The sequence below is a fragment of the Lissotriton helveticus genome, chromosome 6 (assembly GCF_964261635.1).
Source record: "Lissotriton helveticus chromosome 6, aLisHel1.1, whole genome shotgun sequence".
Classification (NCBI taxonomy): domain Eukaryota; kingdom Metazoa; phylum Chordata; class Amphibia; order Caudata; family Salamandridae; genus Lissotriton; species Lissotriton helveticus.
This window is the reverse complement of record NC_136067.1, coordinates 430,347,152-430,372,608: the sequence shown is the minus strand read 5'-3', so window position 1 is coordinate 430,372,608 and position 25,457 is coordinate 430,347,152.

The window sequence follows — 25,457 nt, the reverse complement described above, 5'->3', positions numbered from 1 at the left end:
CAAATGTAATGTCATATTAGGCAACCAGCTTTCAGAAGTGGATTGGGCCGACTGCTGTTCACAGATTAGCACCCTTTCACCCAGTGGCAGATTACGCACAGTGGCGGTTCCTCTGCTACGGCGGAGGAGAGTCACCCCCTGCACAGCCTCAAAACGTAAAAGATAAAATAATAAAACAGTTTTATTATTGTTTAATTTTTTCTAGGTTCTAAGATTCTAAAGTTTGGGTGATTCTTGGGGCGGTGCCATCGCGAGGACAGTGACGAAAGAGAGTGGTTGCACTGTGCGCATGTCAGTTTGGCCGGCTTTCTCAGGCCGGCCAAAACAACATGCGCACTGAGTTGTCTCCAACCCAGCTGCTGGTTTGGAGACAGTCTCTCTGGGAGCACAAATTCACAGTGCTCAGGCCAATCCTAATGCTGCTTTCTCACCCTCCCCCACCTCCTCGTTGTCTGTCATCTCCCCACTCCTCCACCTCACCACTGCCCGCACACCAGCTGCCACTGATTGCGCACCATATATTTTAAGTTTCTTCATAGAATTTCTCACACTCTAATAAGTCTGAAAAAGAGCAGCCTCTGGGAGTACACCCTGAGTATTGGATGCAGGACAGAAGATGCAGATGTATTGCATTTGCATTTGTCAAGGTTTCAGATTGCTTATGTGTGACATTTTCATAGTTTCATTGTACTTATGAGTGACATTCAACGTTTAAATGTGTGGTACTGAATGCCACTTTTTCAGGACCCAAAATCATGCAATGAAATCCATGGAAACAGACAAATATTGGAAATTACATCAAGATGAGCAGCCAGAATACTTAATTGTGCAGCAGGTGCTTTTAAATGAATTATTTCGAAATAATCAAAACCCTCCAACCCAACCTCAATTCTAGGTGTGGCTGAACCACAAGTAACAAAGGGACATTCGTGTCAAAAGCAGCAGCGCACTGAGCTATCCACATAAAATATAGTTCTATAATATCCTCGGGGACTTTCTTTGCAGCAGCCATATTAACCATCTGAGCTACTTAATGGTCAAATTCAAAACTGCCAGTAGGCAAAACTCTGACCTCTCTCCACTGGGAACATTAATGACCACCTTTATTTTTGACTTATCAAGTCCCACAGTGCTGGGAAAATAAAGCTTGCTGCTTCGGACTGCCACTGTCACTGTAGGTAAACTGTCTGCGGAGTCACACTAACTGGCTGCAGACGGATTCTAAGACAGTGTTGCTGTGAAGTGGAAACAGGAATCATTTGCCGGTTTGGCGAGGACAGGCTGGTGTAAGGAGGTGTTTTCTGTTGAGTGAATCATGCTGTGCTTGTAAATAAACGCTGTGGGCAATAACATGCAGTGTGTATGTAGCTCCAGCAAAGAATGACTAAATGCTCAAAAAAATCCTGACATGTTTAAACAATCAACATACCTCACGGTAAGAGCTGCAAGTAGCAGTCCAACGCAGACTTAGACGAGTAACACCCTAACAGCATGCGGAGGTGGATGGAGAAAATCACAGGGGACACACCTCATAAACAGTTAGGGCTCTCGGATGTTCATTGTGTTACAGTTAGACCTATGGTGATAGATTTGATACATTGGTCAGAAGGTGTCTCAAAAAGGATCTCTCAGTGTAGTGGGCGGAAGAGAGAATCCTCTGACACTACCAACAAGGGCTTCCTCAGGGTGGGGAACTGATCAAATTATAATTCTTGCATCCTAAGGTTCAGGGTTCACAGTGATAACTTTCCCTCACTGGGCCCCGTTGCGGGCTGACGCTGGTTGGCATGGTACCAGGTCGCAATTGCCCTCTCAGACCCTTGGATGCTCCAAGCTCGCACAACACTTTGCCATGCCCCAGAACGTCTCTCTCAAAGTGTCTAACTCACATCTGGTTCACAAGACCATCCCTCCTATTTTACTTAACTTTTTTTTCCATCAGTTGTGTCTTTTCCACTTACGTGCTTGATTTTTTAATGTGCATGCCAACGCAGATCTTTTCACTGCAGAATGTTAGCATGCTGACACACTTCCACCTGAACACTACAGCTTGTTGTTTTCAGGATGAGGACTCCTTACAGCTCTTCTGGCATTAGCGAGTCCATACATGACAATCTTAGAAAGAAAAAGCTTATGCCCCTCATGTTAAATTGCAGCAGCATGTGAGCTGCCATTTCCATCACGCCAGCACCCGACAGACGCTTACTATCTGCTTAGTTCACCCAGGCTCAGCGTGTGCAGGTGGTCAAGGCATTAAAAGTGAATAATAATGCATTTTAATACAGTGATACGGACCACCACATTAAAATGCTTTAGTCTAACACCTAATGCGTGGTACTTGGCAGGGCTGCATTTGGGGTTGGTGGCAAAAACTGGCGCAAAAATGTGGGTGTAATTACAGAAATGGAAGGTTCTTGTAGCCCACTAGACCCAAAGCTTTGTTAAACTGGTCCCTGCTGGCATAATGAAGCTCTTTGCACTGGCATTTATGCTCGTGAAGCGTAGGATTGCAGTGTAATAGGAGCAAGTTCCAGTAATCACCCAAGCTAAAAGATCTTATATAATGCAATGAACAGCTGTATGTGTATGTAGAATTATTACCTTCTGCATCACACTCCAAAGACATTGGGGGTCCATTGAAAAGTTATATACCGCATCAGGTCAATGAATCAGAGTTACTTAGGGCCTGATTTGGACTGTAGCAGAGAGTATGGAATGCCGCCATGGTGGAGTACTTTACACCTGTCATAGTGAGGGTACTCTGCCTGCCAAATATAGAGATATCTGCCGGCCCAGTGGACATCTGTTACATTTCCAGAACTGTCGCCACGATGGTTAGTGAAAATGCATTGAATGTTTCACAAATGTCTCCAGCAACATGACAAACTTCAAAAAAAGAATTATTTTCAAAACAAAATCTCACAGCAGGATTTTCTTTTTGAAAATCCAAAAAAAATTAGAAATGACAAAACTCCAATGGCCCTTAATTTGTTGGGCCGTCAGTGCCACTGTCGACACACTGAAAGTCTGCCGACTCTAAATGAGAAGGTATGCTGCTACCATTGCAATGGAGTACCAACTATGCCAAACGGTAAAACGGGCTCATAGTGCATATATGTGCTTACTATACCCACTTAGCCACAAAACTGAGTGTTTGCTCAGCTACCACTGCATGATGTTAAATTCATTCAACTTTTGATCGACTGCTGCCAATGTGGGCTCTTTGCACACCTACCTATAATGTTCATTTTGTTGCTTTCTTCTGCTGCTTGCAAATCATGTTGGTGCAACATTAGAAGAGTTGACCTAATCTCTGCCACAGCATACACTATTGTGAGAAAATGACCCCTTTCGATGGGTCTAACCCATTTGTTCCTGAATTTTATTGCTTGTTTTTTTTACTCTGCATAGTGAAGCACTGATGTCCAGTGCCAAGTGTATTAGCTCTGACCTCTAAAACATATAAAAATCACTTAATTACTGATTGGCATATTTAACTCTCCTATACAGTCATTGTATATGTTAAATGTCACCCATGGACTATAGCACTTAGTGGGCGACCCACTGGTATGGCACAAGAAAATATGGCCTCAGGCCTACCAATGTAGCCTGCTGATGCAGTTTTAACCTGCAGTTTGATCTATCAACATAACACTTTTGGGAGGGGAAAACCTCCCTTTTAAAAATTAGTAAGTTGTGCTTTGCAGGCCTTGTAGCCAACAAGGTAGGGTGCATGGTGTTTAAAAGTGGATATGTAAAAATGTAATGAGACTATGCCCTGCAGTGACAAGTCCCCAAAAGCTATTTTCTGTGGAAGGCTATGGCTGTCCTATGACAAAACTAGAGTACAGATTAAAATATTAAATCAGCTTTCTCATATTTGAGACCAGCTTGAAAATTGACGACCACAATTTGTAGTAGTAATCACAAATCCAGTTTATTGGTAAAGTTAGATTTAAGAAATATTTAGGAAATGTAACTTTTCCCTGCCTGAAGGTCCAGGAGGCTAATTTGCACTAGCCTGACTATCAGCTGCCTATAAGTGATTCACCATAATGAGGTATGAAAACTGCTCCCAGAGCAGAAACATTGGTCTGGGTTTGGGAAGGTGTATTTCTTCCCCTTGAAGACAGACCACCTGGGGTGGACCCAGGAATTCCATTAACCTGTAAACTGTGAAGTGAGACCTCTAGAAGACAAACGTTTGTTTCCACAGGCAGGCTGGCTCTAAACTAACTATCCCCAGAACCAGTATTTAGTGAAAAAAGGAGGGGGCTGTACACCTCTGGACAGACACATGGGCACATGGCCAGTTTTGTTGGACCTGGACTGGATCCTGCTGGTGTTCTCTTATGAGTGAGTCCTGAAAGTGATGTATCTGTAATCATGAAACTCTTGGGTTTGTCTAACTGGGCTTCACGTACAAACTCTGAAAAGGAGTGGCAATTGGAGATATCTTGATTGCGAGCCACTCAAGAACTGGGGCCAACAACCCAAGCCGATCCAGCCAAGGCATGACTTTGCTGGGCTGAAGAAACATGTTTCGTATGCCTGGGGTTTCTCCACAAAAGCACATCTGTTTCAACATGCCCTGGGTGAGAATGTTGATGGTCTTGTGCAACCCATCATCAAAAACGGCCTGTAGGTGTGTCCCACTGGAGTATTCTGATCTCCAAAAAAGAGACTGAGTTTGACCATATAAATCTTGACCTGGCGAAAGCACAGAAAGTATCAGTCAGGTGCAAAGTTTTACCTTGGGGTGATATTTGACTTTTCCTACCCTGAGCTTTTCCAGGCTAAATTAACAGCTTCAGGTGGACCCCGCCCAGTGACTATCCGACTTTCAACTTCGATTTCAGAGACTAAGGGGCCGATTCCGATCTAAGTTGGAAATCACTCCAACCGAGCCGGACCTGGGGTGTTTTCTGACCGATCCGGACTCCTGCAGTCTGACCAAGCGAGTACGATGCGGCCGTATGCTGTCGGACTCGGTTTGGTCAGACTCCCATAGAAGTCAATGGAAGCCGGTCGTACGGCGCGTACATGGGCTCCCATTGACTGAATGTGTACGTTGAGGACAAGTGCGCCCCCTACAGTGGGTACGCGTCGGTGCCATCCGCACCGTACATGACTGTGTTGGGGAGACCCATGGGTCTCCCCCTGTGTCCGATTCGTAAGGCTGCGGGTAACAGGGGGTCCGATGTGGACCCCCAAAGTCCATCTCCGTGAGCTATTCCGAGCCGGAGGCTCCGACTGAATCAGGTTGTCCGAATCGAGCACCGTACTAGCTCGGTCGTGAAATGTCTCCATTGTGCGCCATGGTTTGCTTGCGACCGATTCGGACGGAGCGGTTCGGACCCGGAAACGATTCGGACGGAGATTTCGCGCTTGTTCGCATCGTACTTCGACGTCCAGACCCGTATAAGAACCGGACGGAAATTAAGCCTCTGAATCCGATCCGCTACTGCCGACCGGTGCCCTTCCGACCGAGATTGGAATCGGCCCCTTAGTCATACGGTCAAATATTTGACTGGGACAATCATGCTTGGTGTACCTAACCAGCACTGCATCATGATCAGCCTGCAATTGTGCCCGGGTCAACTGCGAACAGTGATTATTGGTTGCGGCTTTACTTTCTCTTGGTGCATTTTCTCATAAATCTTTACAAATTTAAAGCTCCTAATCTCCTTATTGTATTTTTGTCCTTTTGGTATCATTTTCCTTTTTACATTTCTTTCTCTATTTTTATAAATTGGAGTGTGATTTTTATTGTGTAGTGTTTTCAACATTTTAACAGTTTGACACTTCTAACTGCTTTTCATATTTTCTCTAATTTAAGCCTGTCTGTTCTATGCCATATCTACCAGCAGTTGAGCTCAGGTTTGAATTAATAAATCCTTTGCCTGGGACTAATAGGTTAGTGACTTTATCATTTGTGGTGAACTACTATCCACCAAAATCTATAATTCACTTTCTTACAACTATGCACATGGGGAGGGTATGGTACAATTATGTGTCCATAAGGCTATGCCAGAAGCAAAAAAAACTAGGCATGAGATCTCCTACTTTGTCCGTGCTGATTTTTGCCACTCCACCTTTAAGATATGATGGAGGTTGCGGCAGCTGATTAAACCCTGTCAGGACAAAAATGCTCAAGCCTTTTTGAATAATCCGGCTCGACTAAAGGTAATAGGGGGGGGACAAACTAGATTCTTCTTGTCTGAAATTAAAGCTAAAGAGTACTGAGATGGCTTGTCGGGGTAACCTCAGTCTGGAATTTACACAAGCAAACTGAACGTGGCAGAGGAAGGGAAGGGGAAAAAAAGGGAGGGGAAAAAATAAGTAGAATAAAAGAGGAAATATAAGAATAAAAAGTTAAGTAATGTGGGTGTTTGAGAAGCTTGCATGGGGTGGAAAATCATGGTAAGGGGGCTACCTACATCATATTTGGTAGCAGCAGACTAAAAATGAGGGAAGTATGAGGTCTTGAATTATTGGACTCTCAGACTCTCGGTCTGTGTAGCACACTCATCATGTACAGACTCAGGATTGAGTCTGAATGCCTCGAGCGCAGAGGCAGGGGGGCCTGGGGTGGAGGGGGTGGGGAGAGGCAGGGGGGCGATGGGCCAGGGAAGGGGGACAAAAGGGGAGAAAAAACATATATAGAAACAATAACATTAGTGAAGTATATACACAGCTAAAAGAAGAGAATAGAAAGCAAACTATGAGACTAAAACCAGCAATGAAAAAGAGCGAAAAATTAGCAAAGGGAGCTATTTGTGGAATCACAGAAGAATTGGGATGGGGAGGACGACCATTGGCTCATGGAATGTCTTGGGGCTGAATGATAGGGCTAAGAGGGCAAGATTAGCTGAATGTATGAGGTTGAATGCTTTGGATATATTATGCATACAGGAGACCCACATTCCTTGGGAGAAAAGAGATTTGCTGAGGGCTGCTGGATACAACATCCTGGCCGGCTCATCACAGACCTCAAATATTCGAGGTGTGGCTATTTTAGCAAGGACCTCTCTAGGTCAGGCCAAACGCAATGCTGTGGATGCATTAGGGAGGTGGGTCATAGTAGAACTCGCAACAGGAGGTTCTGTCTGTTCAATGTATGGATCTAATCAAGATGATCCCCAGATCTTTGAAAATTTGGAAACAGAACTTGCCCCATGGCCCAATCCTTTGATAGCATGTGGATATCTTAATATATTGTTGGATCAGCAGAATCACGGGGGGTATTGCGGATGGAAGCCTAGGGTCCACAGGGCTTTTTGTTCTTTTAAAAATAGCCATGGGTTGGTGGATATTTGGGCCACAAAACATCCGAATAACCCTGGTTATACATATTACTCATGCCCGCACAAGAAATATGTCAGGATTGATTATTTATTTGTTACAAGAGATGTATTAGAGAGAGCTGGTATTAAGAAACTCCAAAAGGTAATATCCGACCACAACCCTTTAGTTATAGAAATTGAAATAGCAAATATAAAAAAACACAGAACAAATGGACATTTAATAGACAACGAATAATGAATATATTGCACATATAAAGAGCTGGTCGCAAGGACTTTTTGATATAAATAGATTTAGTGCTAGCAGAGGGATCGTCTGGGACTCTTTTAAGGCTGATCTCAGGGGCGAAAAAATCAGTTTTGTTGCCAGGGCTAAGACTTAGACGGTGTTCAAAAACCAACAATTAATGGGGGATTTGGCCAAGGCAGAGGAGGAACATATTTCGATAATAGCACAGGGATTAGAAGGGGCCCAATCGATGTATCGGATAATAGCTTTAAAAGCAGAAATAAATAAATGGCTGTCACAAAGATCGGCAGAGGAAAACCATTCCCACCACAATGAGTCTTATGAAAATGGAGAGCTAGTTTATAGGAGGCTAGACCTGTGCACCAGGCAGAAGATATCGAGGAACTCAATAGCCTCTATTAAAATAAATGGACAAAATTTATACTGACCCAGAAGAGATTATTAAAGGGTTTCAGGATTGCTATCAAACCCTATACCAAAATGATATTAATAAAGGTACCCATGAAGTTGTGCAGGAGATATTGCGATTAATGATTGATATTGGACTGGGGGGAGCTTGGAGGGACCAATAAAAGCGAAATGTGAATAAGAAATTACGCTGGAGGAAGTCCATATTTACAACAAGGGGTGGTGAGGGACAGAGTCTCTGAATTAAGCAGAATACTCTCACCCAGTCAAAAGATCAGGGCTAGATCCAACATCGTTTTTTAGCTCATTGCACCATCCCAGTTTCAGAACCTGGCTGTATGCAAATTAGTCTGTTTCTGTCCCAGTGCATGATGGGAACAGGGCAAACCAAACTACAAAAGCCAATTCTTACACTGGGAAGGAAACAAGCTTCCGGGGACCGGTTTCTGGAATTACAGCCGTCTTCGGCCCGGCTTGCTTGAATCCTGATGGTGCAATGAGCAAGGGACTCATGTCTGAGTATACCCTTCCACGCTTAGGGTGGACAAAAATATTTACAACAAGGGGTGGTGAGGGACAGAGTCTCTGAATTAAGCAGAATACTCTCACCCAGTCAAAAGATCAGGGCTAGATCCAACACCGTTTTTTAGCTCATTGCACCATCCCAGTTTCAGAACCTGGCTGTATGCAAATTAGTCTGTTCCTGTTCCTGTCCCAGTGCATGATGGGAACAGGGCAAACCAAACTACAAAAGCCAATTCTTACACTGGGAAGGAAACAAGCTTCCGGGGACCGGTTTCTGGCATTACAGCCGTCTTCGGCCCGGCTTGCTTGAATCCTGATGGTGCAATGAGCAAGGGACTCATGTCTGAGTATACCCTTCCACGCTTAGGGTGGACAAAAATATTTACAACAAGGGGTGGTGAGGGACAGAGTCTCTGAATTAAGCAGAATACTCTCACCCAGTCAAAAGATCAGGGCTAGATCCAACACCGTTTTTTAGCTCATTGCACCATCCCAGTTTCAGAACCTGGCTGTATGCAAATTAGTCTGTTCCTGTCCCAGTGCATGATGGGAACAGGCCAAACCAAACTACAAAAGCCAATTCTTACACTGGGAAGGAAACAAGCTTCCGGGGACCGGTTTCTGGCATTACAGCCGTCTTCGGCCCGGCTTGCTTGAATCCTGATGGTGCAATGAGCAAGGGACTCATGTCTGAGTATACCCTTCCACGCTTAGGGTGGACAAAAATATTTACAACAAGGGGTGGTGAGGGACAGAGTCTCTGAATTAAGCAGAATACTCTCACCCAGTCAAAAGATCAGGGCTAGATCCAACACCGTTTTTTAGCTCATTGCACCATCCCAGTTTCAGAACCTGGCTGTATGCAAATTAGTCTGTTCCTGTCCCAGTGCATGATGGGAACAGGGCAAACCAAACTACAAAAGCCAATTCTTACACTGGGAAGGAAACAAGCTTCCGGGGACCGGTTTCTGGCATTACAGCCGTCTTCGGCCCGGCTTGCTTGAATCCTGATGGTGCAATGAGCAAGGGACTCATGTCTGAGTATACCCTTCCACGCTTAGGGTGGACAAAAATATTTACAACAAGGGGTGGTGAGGGACAGAGTCTCTGAATTAAGCAGAATACTCTCACCCAGTCAAAAGATCAGGGCTAGATCCAACACCGTTTTTTAGCTCATTGCACCATCCCAGTTTCAGAACCTGGCTGTAAGCAAATTAGTCTGTTCCTGTCCCAGTGCATGATGGGAACAGGGCAAACCAAACTACAAAAGCCAATTCTTACACTGGGAAGGAAACAAGCTTCCGGGGACCAGTTTCTGGCATTACAGCCGTCTTCGGCCCGGCTTGCTTGAATCCTGATGGTGCAATGAGCAAGGGACTCATGTCTGAGTATACCCTTCCACGCTTAGGGTGGACAAAAATATTTACAACAAGGGGTGGTGAGGGACAGAGTCTCTGAATTAAGCAGAACACTCTCACCCAGTCAAAAGATCAGGGCTAGATCCAACACCGTTTTTTAGCTCATTGCACCATCCCAGTTTCAGAACCTGGCTGTATGCAAATTAGTCTGTTCCTGTCCCAGTGCATGATGGGAACAGGGCAAACCAAACTACAAAAGCCAATTCTTACACTGGGAAGGAAACAAGCTTCCGGGGACCGGTTTCTGGCATTACAGCCGTCTTCGGCCCGGCTTGCTTGAATCCTGATGGTGCAATGAGCAAGGGACTCATGTCTGAGTATACCCTTCCACGCTTAGGGTGGACAAAAATATTTACAACAAGGGGTGGTGAGGGACAGAGTCTCTGAATTAAGCAGAATACTCTCACCCAGTCAAAAGATCAGGGCTAGATCCAACACCGTTTTTTAGCTCATTGCACCATCCCAGTTTCAGAACCTGGCTGTATGCAAATTAGTCTGTTCCTGTCCCAGTGCATGATGGGAACAGGCCAAACCAAACTACAAAAGCCAATTCTTACACTGGGAAGGAAACAAGCTTCCGGGGACCGGTTTCTGGCATTACAGCCGTCTTCGGCCCGGCTTGCTTGAATCCTGATGGTGCAATGAGCAAGGGACTCATGTCTGAGTATACCCTTCCACGCTTAGGGTGGACAAAAATATTTACAACAAGGGGTGGTGAGGGACAGAGTCTCTGAATTAAGCAGAATACTCTCACCCAGTCAAAAGATCAGGGCTAGATCCAACACCGTTTTTTAGCTCATTGCACCATCCCAGTTTCAGAACCTGGCTGTATGCAAATTAGTCTGTTCCTGTCCCAGTGCATGATGGGAACAGGGCAAACCAAACTACAAAAGCCAATTCTTACACTGGGAAGGAAACAAGCTTCCGGGGACCGGTTTCTGGCATTACAGCCATCTTCGGCCCGGCTTGCTTGAATCCTGATGGTGCAATGAGCAAGGGACTCATGTCTGAGTATACCCTTCCACGCTTAGGGTGGACAAAAATATTTACAACAAGGGGTGGTGAGAGTCCACGTAGCACTACATGGAATGGCATTAGGGAAAGCTGCTGGTTCTGATAAAATACCAGTGGAGGTCTATAAGATCTTGGGTACAATTATAACACCCCTTTTAGCAGATTTGTTTAGGGGGGTGAAGTATAGTGGAAACCCCCCAGAATCATGGAAAGAAACTGATATCATAATCTTCCCAAAAAAAGGGAAACCCAAAGATAATGGATCTTCCTATCGGCCAATTTTGTTGATTAATTCAGATACAAAAATCTATTCTAAGATCCTTGCCAATAGAATAGGGAGGGTTATAGAATATCTGGTCTCACCGTGGCAACACAGCTTTATCCCAGGGAAAGTTACTACAGACCATATCCGCAGGGCTATTTCTCTTTTTGACATCGCAGCTGGGACGGGGGACCAGATGGCTATGATCCTCTTCGACGCCGAAAAGGCTTTTGATCGGGTGTCTTGGGAGTTCTTATAGGGGGTTATGGCACTGAATGGCTTCGGGTCACAATTCATGAGGGCAATTAAAGCAATGTATTGTCAACCGAGAGCTCGATTACAACTCATGGGGAAGAAATCAGGCAATATCAATATAACAAGGGGGACCAGGCAAGGGTGCCCATGCTCCCCTATTTTATTTGCCTTTTACATCAATCTGCTAGTGGTTACATTTTTGCAGAGAGAGAGGATTAAATCAATGATAACTCAGGGATACGAGACAAAGGTATTGGCATATGCTGCTGATGTGGCAGTGCTGACCACGAATCCAGCCGAGGCACTTGAGGAGATAGTAAGGATTGCTGAGAGCTTCGGGCGCTTTTCTGGTTATGCATTAAATAAGGCGAAAATGATTGTTATATGTACAGACAACGTAGATTTCAATGATTCCTGGTGAGCAGATTTGGCGGTGTGTTTAGGGGTCAGAGTTAGCTCCAAGATGGGCAAAGTTGTTAAATGTAACTTTGAACATCTGCTTACAGAAATAGCTATGTATCTGAGGAGAGTCAATGGATTACATTTATCTATCATAGGAAGAGGGAACTTTTTAAAAATGACCATGCTGCCAAAAATTCTATATTTATTTTGTGCAATACCTCTAGCAGTGGAAGATATTATATTGAGAGCCTTGGAGTCTATGTTCGCCAGTTTTATACGGCAGTATGGGTAGGTTAGGAGGGCTTTAAAATATCTGGTGTTACCTCAAGTTAAGGATGGTCTTGCAATGGCCAATATTACCTTATACTATTGGGTGGCTCTCCTTCATCAGATGGTGTCCCTGTTTGTAGTGGATAGAACTAAGCATTTCGAGCACAGACTGAGAATCCCCACAATTTATGAACTCGCTATAGGTAAAGAAGCGCCTGGGCTGCTCGTAAGACAACTGGAGCAGAGTAATTATAAGAAGATATGTTTTAAAGTAATCTATGGCTCTTGGAGAATTTAGAAACAGGTTTCTAGATTCATGGTAATCCCAAGGATCTGCAGATATACCCCCCTGTGGCGTTCATCAGCATTTCCAGCACAGGTTAATGACGCTTTGGGAAAGAAATGGGAAACTATGGGGGTAGAAACGGTTGGTGACTTTTATGGGGGAGAGCAAGATTTTTAATTTATTAAACTTCAGCAGATCTTTGGAATACCTGAGAATCAATATTTTAAATATGCCCAGATCAGCAATATTCTTAATCTATGTAGGCCAAAGATTAACAGTGATAAGATCCCACTGAAGGAGGTTATTACCAAGCAGAATTAGGAATATTTACAGCTTGCTGCTTGATAAAATACCGGATGATTTAGAAAGAACAGAGATCAGCTGGCCAACAAAATTAGAAAATCCTGATGTAGATATATATAAGAGCTTATCCCTAACTGCTAAAATACTTCTTTCCTCGAGCTTAAAGGCTTAACTGTATAAAACTATATTTAATGTATACTTTACACCCTCCAAGCTATTTATGTGGGGGGAAAAGAATTGACGGTAAATGCCCAAGGTGTGGGTTAAGACCAGCCACGCTGATTCATGTGACAAACTTTCTGTGCTAAAGGAAGAGCTGCTTGGCTTTTGGGAGGAACTATTTGGTGTTAGACTGCAACTGACCCCTACGCTGTTGATTTTGGGATTTGATAGCTCCCTAGGTTTCAATACTGAACAAGAAAATTGCCTGTGTTTGGGCACAGCGGTATTTAGGATACTGCTAGACGCAAGATGGAAAGATACAGAACCACCAACTTTCCACATGTGGCTGGCAAGGCTCTTGGGAGCATACAATCAGGAGATCGCTATATATGCTTGCAGGGGTAGGCAGGCCAAACTTCGGGGAAAGAAGATATGGGCATATATATCAGATTGGAGCAAAGCATCTAGGAAAGACTGAGAGGGATCCAGCTGATTAGGGCGATTGTAAAGGAAAGCTAAAACAGGGGTGGTTATAATGAATTGTTTAAATGTCCGGGACAATGATAGTAGATACAATTGCATGAGTCCCATCTTTTAATTTGTGCAAATTGCGTACATGATGAATTGATTAAAGGTCGGGCATGCTGATATTAGGAATAACTGCTCTCGTCCCAGGTTTTAAATGGTTAAATTGTCTGTATTAACTATTCTCTTATCTATTTTAGCTAATGATATCCTTGTACTGTATTGATTGTTTTATGATGGTTGTATGACCTGACTGTTGATTGCTAATTATATTGTAACTATGAAAGTTATCTTCTGGATATGTTTAAATATATATATATATATTTTAAAAGCACAAAAAAAAGAAATGTGTGCAGTCTTAATGTTCCCTTTCTTCCGCTGCAGGACTGATTAGGACACATGAGAAAGTATGTAATTAGCGGATCAATGCACTTGGACCAGCTTGAAACACAGGAGTAATCGTCAAATATAACGGTCTCATCTCAGAGGTATGTGCAGCCACACCTGCACACCATTACCTTTTTATTCAGATGCAGCTTTGCTTCCATTGCCGAATCTTACCTGCATCCTTTTATTTCCGAATTCCCCCTGATGCATATACACACTATATGATGCATGCTATGCTACTCTTAATAGTGTGCTTTGTTTTCCATTAATGCATCAATTAAAAAAAAACATTAAATGCCGTTTCATAATCATCTGATGGTGAACAGGGCTGTCCCTTTTATGCAAGTTCTCCTGAAGGGCGTTGATTGATGCAAAGTCCCTATGATGCCCACCACAGCAACCCTCCATCCACAAGAATAATCTCATTGATGAACTGTCTAGGGAGAGTATGTGGAAATGAGGCCTCTGCTTGTTCTGAGTCTGGCTGCACGCTTTCACGCAAGAAGTAATGGCAGTAGAAAAGTGACATCACTCCCTCCCAGATGCAAAAATATCCTCATATATGTCATAATAACTGAAACAGTGTAGAATGCCCTGTATCGCCGCTATTATATGTTCTCTTTTTTCTGAAAGAATTTTTATAATGCATTTTGAAACAGTAACAACCCACTAGTGTGTGTTGCATGTTAGACTGAAGCTGAAATTTCAATGGCTTGTCAGAAAAATGAACGATAAAATAAAAGAGATAGTATGAGAACCTTTTGAACACATGCATGGAAAGGCTTGAGCATAGAAAAGAATGTTTGGCCGGAATATACACAACTTGGGTATGAGAGGGTACCCAAAAACGTTGAAGGGGGAGGGGGAACATCATTATTAGTTCTTGCAATACCTCCACTGTGGCAAAACACTCAGGCACAGATTTACAAAGAGTTAACGCAACTCAGGGCAACAAGCAAAGTTGCTGTGCTGCGTTGCATAAACTGGAGAGAGTAAAATGGTGCCATTCCTACATAGAAGTGATACAGTTGTGTTCTCTCCCTGCGCTAGTACTCTTTCAGCAGCCACGCACCAAATCAGGCACCCTGGCGCCCTAGTGCAAGGATGCCTATGTTGTGGTCAGCTTAGTTATGTTGAGAAAAAGATTATTTTAAGGCTGTTTTCTCTATATGTGTGTGTTGCAGAATGCAAAACACATGGAAAGTGTTAAGTGCTTGCGGGCATTCTTGTGCTCGTGCGCTCTCAGTATGTGCTGCTTGGTGGACACAAGCGGGACACCGTTGAGTCACGCTCGTGCCCACTTCATAAGTGGCTTATGGGGGGGCTCTTAGTTCCCCTTCGGAAAGAGTGTTATTTTTTGAAAGTCAGGTGAGGGGATATGTGAATGTATTGTACCTGTATGTTGATTCTCAACTGATCTTTCGGACCTGACGGTCACCTTCATTAAACACAGACATTACTCACATCTTCTCGAGTCCGTTTATTCATTACCAAGAATTAATTGTCGGGGGCGTGGCTAAGCGCCCAAGACGGATGGACGCCTCGGGGTGAGGCTCCGTTCTCACCGAGGACTATCGGCGGCTCCAGCCTTCCCTCGACGACATGCTGCATCGCAAACGGCAGCGGAACACCTCAGGCACTTAAACAGTCCCTCGCTGCTCTCCGGCTCTTCTTCCCCGCCCGGCAATTTTCATTTTGCTCCGGTCGCGGCTCCATCACCGCCGCGACCGCCATCTTAATGCCTCTGCCGGCGCCTTCCTGAACAGCGCGCTCATCGCGCATTTTGCCTGCAGCAGCGGACATACTTTACCAAAACGCCCCAAAATTGCAGGAAATGACGGCGCTTTACTGTCAAAGTGAAAGGTGACTTTATCTTCCCTATGGAATTATTTTTTTCATTTTTATTCAATTTGCAGCTGTCTCCTCAGCTTTGGCGGCCATTTTGTGCTTACTACTAACTCTAATGATCTACCATCTCTGCTATTCACTTGGTATTGCTCAGACTGCGCACATTTCTTTATCATTTTTTCTTGGCTTGTCCTGGATTTAACTAAACCTCCTCCTATAACTCACTTTGTTGGTTTTTCCTCACTCCTGTGGTATATATCCGCTCTATTCGCTCCTGGGGTTTCTTCCTCATTGCAGTTTACATGGCGGAGGGTCCTGGCAAAACCCCTAAACGCAACTTTGTAAAAAACTCAAAGCTATTTACTGCGTTGGCTCAATTAGAAGCCTCTGCAGGCTCCTCCAGTTGCGAATCTTCTCTCAGTATGGATGCCCCCCCATTACCAGGAGCGAAAACTACTCCTAAGAGAGTGAAACACAATCCTCCGTCTCCCCCGAAGTCACCATCTGCTGTCTCCATGGAGCTTCTCCTTGAGGAAATTCGGGCACTACGCCCATTTATGGAGGAGACAAATTCAAAGCTTCAAATTCTGACTGACAACTGGTCGTTAATGGACACCAGAGTCACTGCAGTGGAAAAGTCTGTGTCAACTCTCCAGGAAGCCGCTACCAAGTCGGTACATATGGATATGAGACTCACAACCCTCCAGAAGCAAGTGGAGGATCTTGAAAATAGGAATAGACGCAACAATCTCCGTCTTTACGGCCTGAAGGAAGGTTGCGAGGGGAGTGACGCCATTGCCTTCTTCAAGTCCTTTTTGCCCAAGCTCCTGCATCTCCCAGAAGACACCTCTCTTAACATACAGCGCGCACACAGGCTTGGTAGAGCTCCCTCCAGTATTTCTCCTGAGACAAAACCAAGAGGCGTCATAATGTACTTTCTTGAGTATACAGATCTGCTGAAGGTTCTTTTCGCAGCTAAAGCAATACCTCATTTGAAATGGTCGGATTCCACTTTGTTTATTGCCCAGGATTACGCCAAAGCTACTGCCTCTCGCCGCAAAGCATTCCTTGACATGAGACCGGAACTGCGATCCATTGGAGCCAAATATGGACTTTTTCACCCTTGTTTATTCAAAGTCACTTATAACAACAAGACTATGACTTTTGAAGATCCTCTCCGACTTCGCAGTTTCCTCAATTCCTGCGGTCCGGCTGATATGGAATTCTCTGGCCCTTCTTCTTCATTTCCACCGTGACTTTGTTGCTAGCATAACCTGGTGTTCCTGGAATTTATGATATTCTGTTGCTCTCATAACGTTATGTTCTTTTCTCCACAGGTTCCTCAGTTCTTGTAGGACCTCATTGGTCCCAGTTTATTCTCCTTTTGTTTTATCCTCCAACTGTTCGTTCCTGCATTTTTTCCCGTTATTTAGCCGTTTGTTTGTTCTAATCTCACTGTTTTTCTTCTCCTCACAGATCGTCTCATTGTGTTCCGCCATGGTCCTCCGGTGGAACGTCCCGTGACCCCGTTTGCCTGTCCTCCGTTGGTTGGCCTTTCCTCCCCCATCACGTTTCCGTTACTTCCCTTTTGTTTCCTGTCCGTTGACAACCCACCCCTCATCATTTTTTGTAAGTACTGCCCCATGTTTTATTTCTTCATTGTTCACATGTCCCATGTATTACCGCTAGTTTCTGTCTTCATTGTTTCCTTATTCTTACAGGTTCTCCTGAGCTCTATTTTCTTTCGACCGCTCATGCTTTGCTTTCCTTTTCTTCTTCTATTCTCTTTTCTCATTTTTTTTCAGACATCATTTTTATTCCTTTTTTGCCCCCTTTTTGGTCATTTCTACATATCATCTTTAACTCCTATTCTGTCAACTCCTCTCCTTACTTTTTTCTCTCTTCCACACTTTCATATTATTTTCCCAATACAATTCATTTTTCTTCCCTTTGAATTTTTCTATCCCACATTCTCTCCTTTTAGCACTTCTTTGCATGTTTTCTTCCTTACACTTCCCTTCTTCCATTCCTTTTTTCATTTTTTCCCTCTCGAATTCTTTGAAGCTTCCCTTCACTTCTGCTTTGCACTATCCCTTTTCCTATCTTCTTAATGTCAGTTCGTATTGTCTCTTGGAACGTTAAAGGTTTGCATTCACCCATTAAGAGGCAAAAGATTCTCTCTCATTTAGCTAAATTCAATGTTGATATTGCCTTTTTACAGGAAACCCACTTAACTGATAATGAGGCTGCTAAACTTCGCAGAGGTTGGGTGGGTACGGTTTTTTCCGCCCCTGGTGATGGCAAAAGAAATGGTGTTGTTTTGTTAATCCGTAAATCTTTTACTCATTCAGTATTACATTCTGACTCTGATCCTGAGGGCAGGTGGTTATTTGTCCAACTTTCTTCTAAAGGTGTCCCTTTTTCTTTGCTTAATGTATATGCCCCCACAGGTGGGAATCCTACTTTTTGGAAAGCATTTGCCTCTCGTATCACTGATTGCATAGATGATAATTTCATTTTAGCAGGTGACTGTAACCTACCATTAGATCCCTTTTTGGAAAGGCGCTCCAAATCTTCATTTGTCCCTAATAAATCCCATAACCTTTTTACCCAGGCCATCTCCCAGCACAAATTAATTGATGCATGGCGACTTTGTCATCCAACCGACGAAGAATTTACGTTCTACTCCCCGGTTCATCATTCCCAATCCCGTATTGATTATATATTCCTTTCCCACCACATCTCCCAATCCCTGACCCAAGCGGAGATTGGTCCCATTGTTTTCTCCGATCACGCCCCTGTCCTGATCAACATTGATCTTTTACCCAAATCCGGTGGTCCTAAACGATGGCGCTTCAACAATACCCTCCTAACTGATCCCAAATTTACCGCCTCCTTTATTGAATTCACTACTGAATTTTTTGTTATTAATGAGACTCCATCCTTGCCTGCTCACACTGTTTGGGACGCTTTCAAAGCAGCTGCCAGAGACTTTATCCTTAGACATGTTGCGGCAAAACGTAAAATTGCTCGTCAACGCACTAATGATCTTCTGTCTCAGATTAAACTCTTAGAGCACTCCTACTACACTTCTCGTACTCAGGAGTCTTTGACGGCTCTCATCAATGCAAAAATGAGCTATAATAAACAATCCACTGATGATGCCTCCCTGTATCTCCTGAAATCTAGTTCGAAATTTTATGGTGGGAAAAATAAGGCTTCGAAAATTCTTGCCAATTATTTAAAAGTCAAACAAAACAAGTTGAATATTGAATCTGTTTTTGATGTCCATTCAGTATTGCAACATAAAGATGCTGACATCCTGGAGGTATTTTCTCACTTCTACTCTACACTTTATTCCTCTGACACCCAACCCTCTGATCACTCTATCTCTACTTTCTTATCCAGCATACATCCTCCTCCCACCTTTCCTGTTGATTTGACCTCCCTTGAGACTCCCCTCACCATTCCCGAACTTCGCATTGCACTCCACTCACTTAAAAAGGATAAGGCTCCCGGCCCAGATGGCTTCACCGTCGAATTCTACCAACACTTTGCAAACCTTCTATTGCCCAAATTATTTCACCTTCTTGATTCCTTCAAGGCAAGCGATGCCTCCTCAGGCACTTTTTCGGATGCTTACATCTGCATCATACCGAAAGAGGGCAAGGATCATCAACACTGTAAGAACTACAGACCAATCTCTCTTGTCAACATTGACTATAAAATATATGCTAAATCTTTGGCTATTAGACTCGATCCTTTCCTTCCAGATCTCCTTGGTCCTGAACAATCAGGTTTTGTTAAGGGCCGTTTTATCTCCGACAATACCAGACTCCTTTTTAATGTCTTATCTAAGTCCCCACGATTCAACGGCTCCTTGGCTGCTATTGCCTTAGATGCCGAGAAGGCATTTGATAGGGTAGAATGGTCATTTCTTTTTTCCGTGTTAAAATGGTTTGGATTCGGCCCCAATTTCATTTCCCTTATATCCCTCCTTTATGCAAACCCTAGAGCTGCGGTTTGTGCCAATGGTCTCATTTCTTCATTTTTCCGTCTCGGTAGAGGCGTTCGTCAAGGCTGTCCTCTCTCCCCATTTCTTTTTAATCTCGCCCTGGAACCTTTCTTATCTAGGATACGTCAAAACCCGAACATTCATGGCTTCCCTCTAGCTCAAACGCAAGTTAAATTGGCTGCCTATGCAGATGACATTTTACTTTTCCTTTCAAATCCATCTATCTCCATCCCCGCTTTCCTCGCTGAAGTCCGCACATATTCCCATCTCTCTGGTTATAAGCTCAATAGTGATAAGTGCGAAATCCTTCCTCTCACCAAATTCACCTTTAAACCCGACTTTGCTGCATCCACTTTCACTTGGAGTCCAGCTCATATCAAGTATCTTGGTCTACACATTACTCCTTCTCTCCCAGATACTATCTCGCTATGCCTTACTAAATGCTCTCAAAAATTGTCTGACCTTACCTCTAGATGGCACCCCCTATACCTTTCTTGGTGGGGCCGTCTCGACACTATTAAAATGATGCTATCCCCAATTGTCCTCTACACCATTTCTAATTTGCCGATTTCCATTCCTGCAAAATTTTTCACTAAAATAAATTCCATACTCTCTATATTCTTATGGTCTGGCAAGAAACCACGTATGTCCTTATCGCGTCTCCGTCTCCCCAAATCAGAAGGCGGGGTTAACTTCCCAAATTTTCCTGCCTATCATAAAGCGTTCCTCCTGAAACAAGCAGCCATTTGGCTTACAGATCCCGCTGACCCCCTTCCTCTGTGGGCTAAACTTGAACGTCTTTCTCTTTCTCCTTTTACCTTTGCTGAATACTTATCCTTCTCTCGCAAGCCCCAATTCCTGTCCAGTCCAATTCATAAATATACCACGAAACTACTTTTAGCCTTTACTCCGACTCCTCCCTCTACTATTACAGAACTTCTCGCCACTACGATTTGGTATAATAACAGCATTCTTATCAAATTGAAACCTTTCTACTGGAAAACTTGGCGACAGCGTGGTTTAATTTGGGTCTCCCAACTTTTCACTGGATCTGTCTTCACCCCTTTTCCGATTCTTCGTCAACTTTTCTCTCTCCCTGCCTCCTCTGTTCATAAATACACCCTACTCAAAAATGCAGTTATGTCTGCCTATGACTCTCTCTCTCACTCTAATTCGACTGTGATCCCTACTACCCCCGTCTCTTCTTTACACACTCAACTACGCTCTAAACCATCAGCGTCCTCCATATACCATTCCTTTTACGATCCTCCATCACCTCGGCCTAAATCCAAAGTTGAGGTGCAATGGGAATCTGATCTCGCTGTCTCGTGGCCCACATCCCTGTGGGACAAAATATGGACTAAAATTCGCAAATCTTCCAGGGCTGCCTCTCTCACGCAAACCCTTTTTTTCATCTACAATCGCCTTCTGTACACGCCATCTCTCCTCCACAAGCGTTTTCCCCTAACCCTAGATCTTTGCTGGTCTTGCTCTCACCCCAATGCCACACTTTTTCATATACTTTTCACATGTCCTCCCACGCATGCCTTCTGGACTAAAGTCTGGAATCAAATCAACTCTATTTTCAATACCTCCATCCCCTTTTCTCTCACTGACATTTTCCTTGGTTCACTTTCCTCTTCTTGGGATGGTGTTGACGCAAATGTTCATATTGTTGACTTATTATTGGCTGTTGCATTTCAGCAAATTACTGTTAACTGGAAAGACTCAGAGGGCATTACTTTTAAAGCTTGGTGGTTCAATGTATGTTACAACCACAGACTAGATACTGCATTTGTTTATCCCACTTCCCTGGCTCCGAAAAGGCTTGCATTGTGGCTCCCCATTACCCTTTATCTAGATGCATGTGCCAAGCGTTCCTTCCAACTCTCCCCAGTTCAACAAGAAGTTTCCAAACCCCCTTGAATAACCTTTTGTTCCTCCTTATTCATTAATGTTTATTTATCTGCATATTTGTGCACTGCCTCTACTATTATATAGCTTCAATGATTGTAATTTTTAAAATTTTAGCCTCATTGTTATCTCCCTCTCCTTTCTCTCTTCCCTACCTTCCCTTCCTTCTTTGTCCCTTCCCCCATTTTCTTTCCTCACACTTTTTATAATGTCCTCAGTTAATATCCATGCTACTCCTGTTGTTTTCTCTTTGTATATTATGCTGCCATTATTTGGTTATCCTAATAAACTTTTCTTTGAACTAAAAAAAAAAGAATTAATTGTCGATGCTTTCCCTACAGAAAGAGTAAAAAACGAAGAGAAATTAAAATATTTCTCCTTGTTAAGCCAGCCTCAGAAAGGTGCAGGATTTTGGTGTAAATTCATGCCCACAGTTCTTCGCAGATATGGATTGCGCCAAAATCTATGGGTGAAGGCACAGGAACGTCCATGCAGCACTCATGGAAAACTCTCCACCCCTCTAGCAAAGTCAGGCAAGACAGCTCATTGTGTTGCGTAGGGTTACTTTTGGTTAAATTCAAAGCAAAATGCTATTTTCATTGGTTTGTAAATACTAACCTAGATTTTAGATCAGGTCAGCATTAAAAAAAAAAATGCATTCTCATCACAAAATCTCTGTAAATCTGGGCATAAAGATGTACCTTTTATACCCCTGGAGGTACTTGCAAGTTACAAATGTTATGATGTATTGCAATGATTCTTCCAGCTCTTGTTCATAACTCATTAGTACAGCACTATCATATGCACTCATACACCTATACTGTGATGTATTCCTATAGGTTCTGTATCGATCCCCCTATTCCTGACCCTGTTCTGGTTAATAATTAACTAGCAGCCATCCCACGGTACAAAAAACCGTTATCTGATTAAGCCACACCACAGCACAGGAACGCGTTATCTGATTAGGTCATAACGCTTGCCATCTAATTAGGCAAGCACTATTCCTCCAGCCCCTGATAAGGCATACGGAGTTCTCAAAACAAATCAAACCTATGACAACCTGGGAAAATCCCTGCGGCCATTGTTTTGATTTCACCGAGAACTTCAGCAAAAGAATGTGCGAACAAGCCCGTTCGTATGACATCCTTATTGACGTATCCATGTCCATCCTTACGTCAATCTCGGCACCTTACAGGTATAAATATTACCGACATTGCCTTAAGCAAACAGACGCGGTGGTGACGAGATCGGAGCAGCGAGACGTGCTGAGGAGCCCAGCAGAGAGCGAAGCCCACACGCGCTGCCCCGCCTTCCTGACGCGCTGAGAACGAGACGCTGCTTTTCTCCTACCGAGAAATCCAGCTCCGGCGCTTCCAAGCAGCCCTCGCAGGCAGCTGGAATATCAAGACCAGAGACGAGAGATACCAGCCCTCAATCATTCTAGACCTCAGGTACAGAACTGAACAACCCCTTGCAGAGAATTCTTGAGTCAGTCCCTTGGCAAAACAAACTTAACTTAAACTGCTACTTATCTACTCCCACCCACGTATTAGGCTTAGGTCAGGTACACTGGGGTAGGCGTGGTTAGAAGCACCAGTTGAGTACGATTAGTGAAATGTATATATGTATGTATCTATTTTATCAGTTTTAAATATCATATGGCTTAGAAACCATATCAATGCTTCTGCAGTATTATTTTATACTCCTGCTTTTATTGTATGCACTTTACTTAACCATAAGTATCGCAATAATATCGATTCATTTCTCTTGTACGAGAAAAGAGACTGATCAATAAATACCATCTTTTATTGAACACGCCCGTCTCTTCCTTTTCTCTACAATCTGGTGAAACTAAGAATGCACGTACTGACTGAGTGAAATAAGTTGTCTTTTGTTTTCACACGACTCTAGAGATACACTCTTGATTAGGGGAGAGCAAAGTTGTCATGTTCTATGGTTGTCAGAAACTAAATCCCTTCTTGTCTATCCAGGGAGGTTAAACTCCTCCTTGCCTATTCGAGAACGTTTCTAGTGAACTCTGAGCTAGCTGGCAAAACCAAAAACTTTAAGTCTAATATCGTCAGTGGAAGACCTAGTTAACCTCTGCCCTAGGTCTATACTATTGAAGATATTATTCCAATGCGCAGAGCCTATTGGGATAATAGGAACTACACTACATGGCGCCCAAACGTTTGGATAGGCGATAAAACTAACGCAAGACATTAGAGTAACTCAGTCGTGCTTTTTCACACAGAACCCCTTTTTTCCCATAATACTCCAAAGACGTCTGGAGTGGGTGAAAGGTCATATCCGCCAAACCTCGCAGGAGGAGACTCCTATGTATGGTTCTTGGTTTAGTCAACGTTGAAGGATACACTGTTCCAAAATATTGTGCATCTAATCTTTGTTTCCATAGAAACCTGATCTGCAAACAAACAGAATAACCTTCCTGTCGGTAAAATGATAGACAGTGATGAAGAAAGGGAGACAGTTAGACTAGCAGCTGAACTCCTAGTAGCAGACAATACTCTGCTGGAAAATGACCCAAATGCAATACTCATCCCGGTCAACATAAGGAAATCTATAACCTTAAAACTTATAGAAAATGGACTGACATCGAGAGGTGGTACAGTCATATTCGTAATTGAGGCACACGAATATCGGCAGACAGAGGTATTCTATTCATGGATAAACTTTCCAGCAGCAAACGCTGTAACAAAAGAGTTCCACTATTATAAAATAGAGGAACCACCGGATACCTACACTCCTTTCGAGGAGGTGGAAGTACCACTCAAATTCCAAGAGCACCTGCTCTTGTTTAAAGGCGCCCTAAAACATAATAATCACATCACCAGGCTCGGTCCACTAGGTAGACCAGGAACAACGTGGCCGGTCCTAGCCGGATATACACCACATCCAGACATTGAAGAAATGCCTGCACCAGATCTTTTAATACAGCTAAAACAACTAATCAAAATACATAGACAATTAGTCCAATATATAATGCGGACTTCAACAGTCCAACCAGCAAGTAAAATTCCACAGCTGAACCCTCATCAGGGTAACACAAATAAAATTACACCACAGAACATACAGTCCTGTCTGGGTAAAGTACCCGCAAAACGGGAACAAATACCCTTCTGGCTAGCACAAAAAATCACTCAAATAGAGGAGGTGTTTCCAGACACCACCCCGGTAGAAAAACACAGGATTCTGACTATCTGTCTTCCAATGGGAATCGCATCACACGTGGAGGACTGTGACACTTGGGGTACAGTCTTTGCTTCCATATACACAAAAACACATGGTGTACCATCCATGTCAGTAATACCAGATGTGCTAAAACAGATTCAAGATGAATATGGTCCAGAACCCGCTTTAACTCTTGGTATGAAATTACTGAAAGACTTCAAGCAGGTCTCGGCTATATTATTAGCCAACATAAAGGGAGAAGCAGCAAACGTGGCGATCCGCCAAAGGTTAAAAGAGACAGATATAGCAGACCAACCAACTGAAATTGCCAGAATCATAGAGAAATCCTGTGAAGAACTAGGAAGAGATAGTCTGGGTGGAATACCGGTAAAACCTCAACTGATTGAAAGTCCTGAAAAGGCATTTATTAAAAATAATTTAAACACTCAAAAAAAGAGCTGGGATGGAAACAAACAATCCAATCCTAAAGAAAAAAGATTCCAGTCCAGAGGAAGGTCTCCTCGGCGGAGAGAAAGATCTCCGAACCAAGGACGCAGGTCTCCCCAAAGTGAGCCCTCTGGGAAAAAATACAACCTTAGAAATAGGGATAATCTGAAGAAAACTGATAGATATCAAGATAATGATACACGTCCCTCTCAATCTTTTCAGACTTCCTCGCAGAAATCGGAAAGAAGAGGACGATCAGAACACAGGGAA